We start from the raw sequence: 7,522 nt of genomic DNA, 5'->3' as shown, positions 1-7,522 counted from the left end.
TCGAAAAGATTGTTGATTTAGGTCTGATTTACGTCTGCACATGGATCATTCGAATGTCAATGCATAATACGATGTTTGTAATGATTTAAATATATGGTTATATTTATTATGTTTTGCCAGTTCCGTGGATGTTTGATGAAACTTAGTGTTAACTTGTCCACAGAACAAAAGAATTGGGTTTGTTGTATTGGGAAACGATTCTGCATTGATCTACTGGCTCTTATGTTAATTAGAGTCTGGCAATAATTCCCAACCAATCATCACGAATACATCATAAAACTTAAAATTAACATAGGGTTCACCATATTTAATTAATAGTGCTTTTAGGGTTCAATATCAAATGATGGCTAAGAATATCCTTGTCATTAAGATTGTTTTCGTTTCCATCTCAGAAGCAAAGATTTCCGACTTTCCCCCTGCAAGTGTAGTCCCAGAAAACAGTTCAGAGAAGCAAGCAGAAATATATGCAAGGACGTGTGGACGAATATACATGGACTGTTATGGATCTATTTTACCTTAAGACCTTGTGTGTGTGTGTGTGTGTGTGTGTGTGTGTGTGTGTGTGTGTGTGTGTGTGTGTGTGTGTGTGTGTGTGTGTGTGTGTGTGTGAATTATCCCATTTTCCCTTGAGTTAACACTCTGTTTAAGAATGTTATATCAACTCGCCATAAATAATTCTGTTTTATACAGACCGACAGACAGAAGGGGACACACACACACACACACACACACACACACACACACACACACACATACATACTCATACACACACAGACACACACACACACACACACACACACACACACATACACACACACTGCGCTTTGTAGATCATTAAATTCTTAAATACTACAAAATTCCTTATTTAACATTAAATATATATATTTTTTTAAATCTCAAACAATCTGCAAATGCATGCTGGTGGACATGTCGCTACTCTGCAATAAATTGTTAGGACATATAGGAATTTGGTCCAAAATTGATGGTAATTAGATTTTTGGTTTGGTACTCTATTTCCATGCCTTGTTGATGTAACTCTGACTTTTAAAAGGGATGCATATTCTCATTAAATGGTTGGGAAATTAATGTTTGACTCTCCATCCTCTACTACACAACAGCAGAGATACTTCCCCTTATCAATCTTTTGGTGGCGTATGTATTTCATTTGTTGTAAAGCGGCTGAAATCCCGGTAATGAACATGTGGAATAAATTAATCCGCATATTTCCCCCCTCTCTACCTTTCTCTCATTCCCTCTCTCTCTCTCTCTCTCTCTCTCTCTCTCTCTCTCTCTCCATTCCCCTTTCACGCGGAGCAGTGTCCGTACGGAGTAAGCAAAGCCAATAGGACGTGGTTGAGCTAATAAATGCAAATTATCATGAAAAGAGACGCAAAATATGAAACAATTCATTTGAGCTGAAGTATATTACAAAAAACTGTTTATGAGTGAACCTCCACGAAGATGTAATACCGGATACTGTGTTTTGTCATCAATAAGATGAAGGCTTAATTTAAACATTGGCTTATTTGTTTGCCTGTTTAACAAACACTACGTTGCTTCCGTTTAGCAGGAAATAGCTAGTCCTTTCCAGATGAGCTCCTACTTTGTGAATTCGCTATTTTCTAAGTATAAAAGTGGGGAAACCCTGCGTCCCAATTACTATGACTATGGGTTCAGCCAGGAAATGAGCACTAGAGCCACGGTGGTGTATGGACCCGGCAGCGGGGGAAGCTTCCAACATCCCAGTCAGATCCAGGATTTTTAACACCACGGCGCAGCCACCCTCTTCACCTCCACTTATCAACAGAATCCACATGCGGTGACGTGTCACGGGGATCCCGGCAGTTTCTGCGGCTCAATGCCTTGCAAAGGCAGCCAATTTTCGCCGCCCAACAAGAGGCCGAGCTGGTCCAATAACTAGACTGCAAGTCGACGGCGAATAGCCTGGGAGAAGAAGCAGAGAATTCAGAACAGAGTTAATCTCCGACGCAGCTTTTCCCGTGGATGAAACCGCAAGGTAAGTCACGAGCAAGCAAGAACAAAGAGGGGGATAAAGGAAGAATAAGGGGTAACGTTTCTGACACACGAAATGTCTCTCTCTCTCTCTCTCTCTCTCTCTCTCTCTCTCTCTCTATGTCCTTCTGTCTCTCTGTCTCTCACTGTCTCATACACACACGCGCGCGCACGCACACACACACACACACACACACACACTAAAACCCATTAAGTTAATTTCCTGAGCTAATAAAGAAAAGGCCGTAGCTTTAGTGTTTTATGATTCTAAACCACCACTTGTAAATTACTTCATACTTTTTTAAGTATAGTATGTGCTGTTTGTATCCTTATTGCCATTTTATGGCTTATTTATTTTCAAGATGTTTCATAACGTTTAATGGTGTTTCAATCTTATTGTAATGACCCTGTATAACACTTACAGAAGCTGATCATCTTCCCTTCTTTCTCCCTCTCTTTTTCTCACTCCAATTCTCTTTTTTAATGTCTACTCCTATCTCTCTCTTCCTCTGTAACTCGGTAGCTGAAGGACGGCGCAGGGGCAGACAAACATACAGTCGCTATCAGACACTAGAACTTGAGAAAGAATTTTTGTTCATTCCTTATCTGACTCGCAAACGTCGGATCGAAGTGTCGCCTGCCCTGGGACTAACCGAGAGGCAGGTCAAAATTTGGTTCCAGAACAGAAGAATGAAATGGAAAAATGAAAATAACAAAGATAAGTTTCCCAGCAGTAAGTCTGAAATAGAGGAAAGTCCGAAGGAAAAGGACAAAGAAGACGAAGAAAACAATGAATTTAGCTAAACAATAATTTGACATAATAAGAAGGGACAACGATAAGATCATGTAGGCACATTTTAAGTAGTGCGGGTGTGAGAAGAAGAACAATTGTTACTGATTATTGTATGATACAAAACATTGTAAGGATATGTATGAAGGTGTGGGCTAAAAGAACCGTTTCAACTTTCTACAGACATATTAATGCCATTGTGTAATTCTAGCTATTTATGGTGAGTTCTTGAAAAGTATTTAATGTGAAGTTCATAGAACAATGTGTTAGTTTGTCTGTTGAAATACCATTGTAGTATATTTAAGTCGTGTGACTTAAATATCCCGACAACATGAAGCTGCCTATTGAAGCTTTAACTATTTAGATTGTGTTATTGTTTACGGCTTTGGTGTATTTATAAAATTGTTATCTTCAAGTTGGCATGTGCATAAGCAATATCTATTTTTTAAGTGAAGTGAATGGAAAATAATCCTTCGATTTTAATTGTGTAAAAATTTGTACAAGCGAATTGCATTTAATGGGGGAGGCGCGGCAGGGAGTTGTAGAACCGGTGATGCATTATTGTTATACACCAAATCGGACTATTGTTTGAAAATGAAAAGCGGCGAAAAGAGGAACAATAAACTTTACCAGCAAAAAAAAACAATTGTTTTGAAATGACTTGACTTTTTAACCTTTTAAAAAATGAATTTCTTTGAATGAGAGGTTTCACGAAATCTTAACTGTTTGAGCGCTGTGTCAGAGTAGACAAATAAACAGATGGGTGGATGGATAGTTGTTGAAAAGTGCACATTAAAATATCAACAATACGCTTGACTCGATTTGTTTTTGTGACTTTTTTATTACTGTCCTATTAATGTTTGTTTTCCTTCATCGTTTGCACCCACGATCCCTCTTTTTCTTCACTCTTCCCTCCCTCTCTCCTAAACCTTCCTTCTGTAGAAGCATAAGTTGCAGTTCACTCCGCAATATTTGTAGCTCATGTAGGGTGGGCACACTTTTTATTTGTTTGTGTATTTCTGATCATTCATAATTTTTCTCTTAGGAAATAGATCCCAGATCTCTCCTCTGACCAGGGATCAATATTGAGATATATATCGATTATAGGAACTTATGGCATGATTTAGAAGAACATCAACGAGCCAAAAATATGCTGTTTTGGCAAATGTTCTTTCCACTGTAATCTGATTCCAATCTGCAGAAAACTAATCGATTTTATTTAATTTCTATCTACATAATCGATTAGCCCAGCCTATAAACTAAACCCGGCTGCTCCCTGCTTTATGATTAAAGTTAGTTGCATTATTATTTGGATGCGGGAATTATTTTTAAATGAACCAAGGAACAATGGGTGACCCGATTCTCATTGGCCCGTCGTGTCACGTGCAACTATCACGTGCATCGAGAGGAAAAAGGGGTTCTTTTGGTGTAAATCTGGACTCAAATTCCGTAATATATCACCGTACCTCGTAAAACCGACACTGAAACGTCCCGGCCTACAAATCACCGGCCAAATTATGAGTTCATTGTATTATGCGAATGCTTTATTTTCGAAATATACAGCCGGAACTTCTGTTTTTCCAACGGGGGTATTTTCCGAACCAACTTCTTGCGCCTTTGCCTCAAACTCCCAGCGGTCGGGCTACGGCTCAGGGTCGGCTTCTTACGCAGCCTCTGTGCCGGCTCTGTACAGCACAGCCAACAGCCTTCACCATCAGAGTCCGACCATGTACACGTCTCCATACGGCCTCAACGTCAACTCCTTTAACATGCACTGCTCTTCATTCGATCGCAATATCTCAACAATGATGTGCGGCGCCGGGGAATCCTGCAAGCAGAGTTGCAGCAAGTCGGAGCAAAGAGAGGCAGATCCACAGTCGGAGAACTTCCGGATCTACCCTTGGATGAAGAGTTCAGGTATGTGAAAAGCACATAAAATGAAACCTCGTAGAAAGAAGAATCGTCAATTACTTTATTGCATGAGAGTGTTGTTTTCATTCATGACGTTAAATAGGGGTATAAAATTCAATGATATCCCCCCCCCCCCAAAAAAAAAGCAATTATGTCGCTGGTTTGATATAGTAAATCCTTGTTGAAAAAAGGTCGGTTATCTTAGATCAGAGTTAGGATGCTTCATATTTGGCCCCTTGTATACAAACGTATTTAAACATTAAACAATTTTGATCTCCTGCTGTTTGAACAATCTTTGTTCTTTCTGAATAAGAAAAAGACAACGAATGATTAATATCTCCCGAGACTCATATCGTTTTTTCTTTATTTTCCCTTAATTTAAATTAATTGCGATTCTGCCACGCTTCAACTTTTTTTTCGAGTTTACGAGTCATGCTGTTGGGTTTACAGTGTGCTGTTGAGTGCTGTGGATTTGGTTGAGGAGATGAGGGAATGTGGGAGTGGATAGGACGAGAAATACATCAGAGAAAGGAAGGGTGACAAGATAACAAAAAATTCCAATAACCAAATATATCCAGGTACAGAAGAAATACGTAATTGCAAAGAACAAGGATGATCGCACCTACCGAAAATACTGCACCAGTGCGTATGTGTGCATGTGCAACCTTTAAAGTGTGTGTGTATGTGTATGTGTCTGAAAAAGTGAGGGGGCGCGTGCACCTGTGTACGGGCGTGCGCTTATCTGTGTGTGTGTGTGTGATGTTTGGAAACGGCGAGAGTGGGACGAAGATAGGTGGGGGCTGTTGTTTCTTTCTTCGGGACCGTCCACACCTTCAATATTCAGGCAATCCCGGGCAGTTTCTGTATCTCATCCGCATTTATTTTCTCCCGCATATCCGTGAATAGCAAAGGGTTAATAATTTAGGTAAGTGCTACTTTCCAACAAAGTGTACCATAACGTAATGCTTTGCAGAAGCTTATCTAGCTACCGTCAGTTTCAGTTTACATAAAATTAATTCACTAAATCCAGAAAGCTCTGAGAATGTAGTACAATGACCATCCACAAATAGATTAAAGCCACCTAACCAAATAAATACTCATTCTTAATAGAAATTGAAAATTAAAGTCGACGCGTTTTATGAATACAGGACTGTCAGTGCAGACCTCTACTCAGTTAAACATTGTAAATGTTAAGAAGCAAGTCAGACATTCATGCATCAACACAATTGATTGAACTCTTAGTTTCCGATTGCAATTTGTTTGTACCGGCCAATTAGAAATTCGGGGTAAAATGTTGAAATTTGCAACAATTGTAGAGCACCGGATGAGTAAAGCTAATTTTTTAAGGGATGTGAATGATTTGTTAGTGATTTTGTTTCTCTCACTCTCTCTCTGTTTCGCTCTCTCTTTTCGATACATCTGCTCGCTGGTGTTCCCAGCGTCAGACAGGAAGCGGGGTCGCCAGACTTACACCCGGTATCAGACACTTGAGTTGGAGAAAGAGTTTCACTTCAACCGCTACCTCACCAGACGAAGACGCATCGAGATTGCACACGCTCTCTGCTTGACGGAAAGACAAATTAAGATCTGGTTTCAAAACAGGAGAATGAAATGGAAGAAAGAAAGTAAAGTCACCAGTCCAACTGATGCAAACGAGGGAAAACAAGAAGAATGAAGAAAAACATAAAATCTTAGGCCATAATCTATGACTTTTCAACAAATGGAGGAATTTGTCCGCATTTTTTAATACTGAAACAGAATACTACCTAAACCTGTAACTGTTTGACTTGTAGTTTGTATTGTACAGATAGAGGGAATAACCCGAGTCTATATTGTACAAGTTATATATATATAGTATGTGCATTAGTCTTTCTGAGGTGGTGAATTGACCGTTACTGTAATTAACATTAATATACATGTGTATTTAAAGGAAAATATATTGTCAGTGACTTTACTGTATCGATGTAATTTCTTTTTGGTATGTTTTCGGAAAGTTGTGTGTAGTCATAACCCGTGTACAGTTTATCAGTGTCTGTTTCGATAAACTCATGTTGTAGTTAAATATATAAAATCGTGTTCTAGTGAAAGTGTTGAGGGTTACCTCTATACATTCTTTTTTAATTTAAGAATGAACCATTTATATTTGTTGAGTTTACACGCTTTCCCATGAAGGATGTAAACTGTTCTGTGAAATAAAATTAGGATAAATTTTCGTTATAATGCTTCAAGGTTTGCATTTTACGTAACATTTGCACTTAGACCTGAAAATGATCAGAAATATTTGTCAGTTAAAATGTGGAAAGACGACATTAGTTTAGTTAAACCTGAATTTTGGGCACTACATTTCTGAAGCCAAATCTCCTTTTTAAACTGAAATAAGCAATTAACCACAACAGAAATACTGGTACATAGCGGAAGTGTTTGTGGAGGATGCAATTTTAAAGAAAGGTACAAAAAAGGGCTCATTGAAAATTGGGTCAGGGTTGGAATCATATATCAAAGTACATTTCTAACATTTCTCAAATAATGCATTTCATAAAATATATACAAATCTAATTTACGCATCTAACATTATCGTGTCCTCGGTAAAGGCGCTGTTACTAAAAACATTGTATTAAAAATACAATTGAATGAAAAAGTTGGCATTATTTTTGGGGCACAGAAACTATGACATTTTCTGAACATTAATTTTCCGCTTTGCTATCAATAAATGACTATTTGTTATTTAGATATGTTCATCTGGTTTCTGGGCACACTGCGTATAGTAAAATGAAAGGGCAAATCCACCCTTTTTGCCAGTTCAGGTCG

The 7,522-nt window shown here is 38.5% G+C and overlaps 1 pseudogene; it reads left to right on the top strand.

The window, feature by feature from the left end:
- Positions 1-1,591: 1,591 nt before the first annotated feature.
- Positions 1,592-7,013, top strand: LOC138750145 (homeobox protein Hox-B8a-like; annotated as a pseudogene).
- Positions 7,014-7,522: the final 509 nt, after the last annotated feature.

Source organism: Narcine bancroftii, assembly GCF_036971445.1.
Source record: "Narcine bancroftii isolate sNarBan1 chromosome 12 unlocalized genomic scaffold, sNarBan1.hap1 SUPER_12_unloc_2, whole genome shotgun sequence".
Classification (NCBI taxonomy): Eukaryota; Metazoa; Chordata; class Chondrichthyes; order Torpediniformes; family Narcinidae; genus Narcine; species Narcine bancroftii.
Note: the sequence above shows the minus strand (reverse complement) of the source record. Positions and strands in the feature narration are given on the sequence as shown.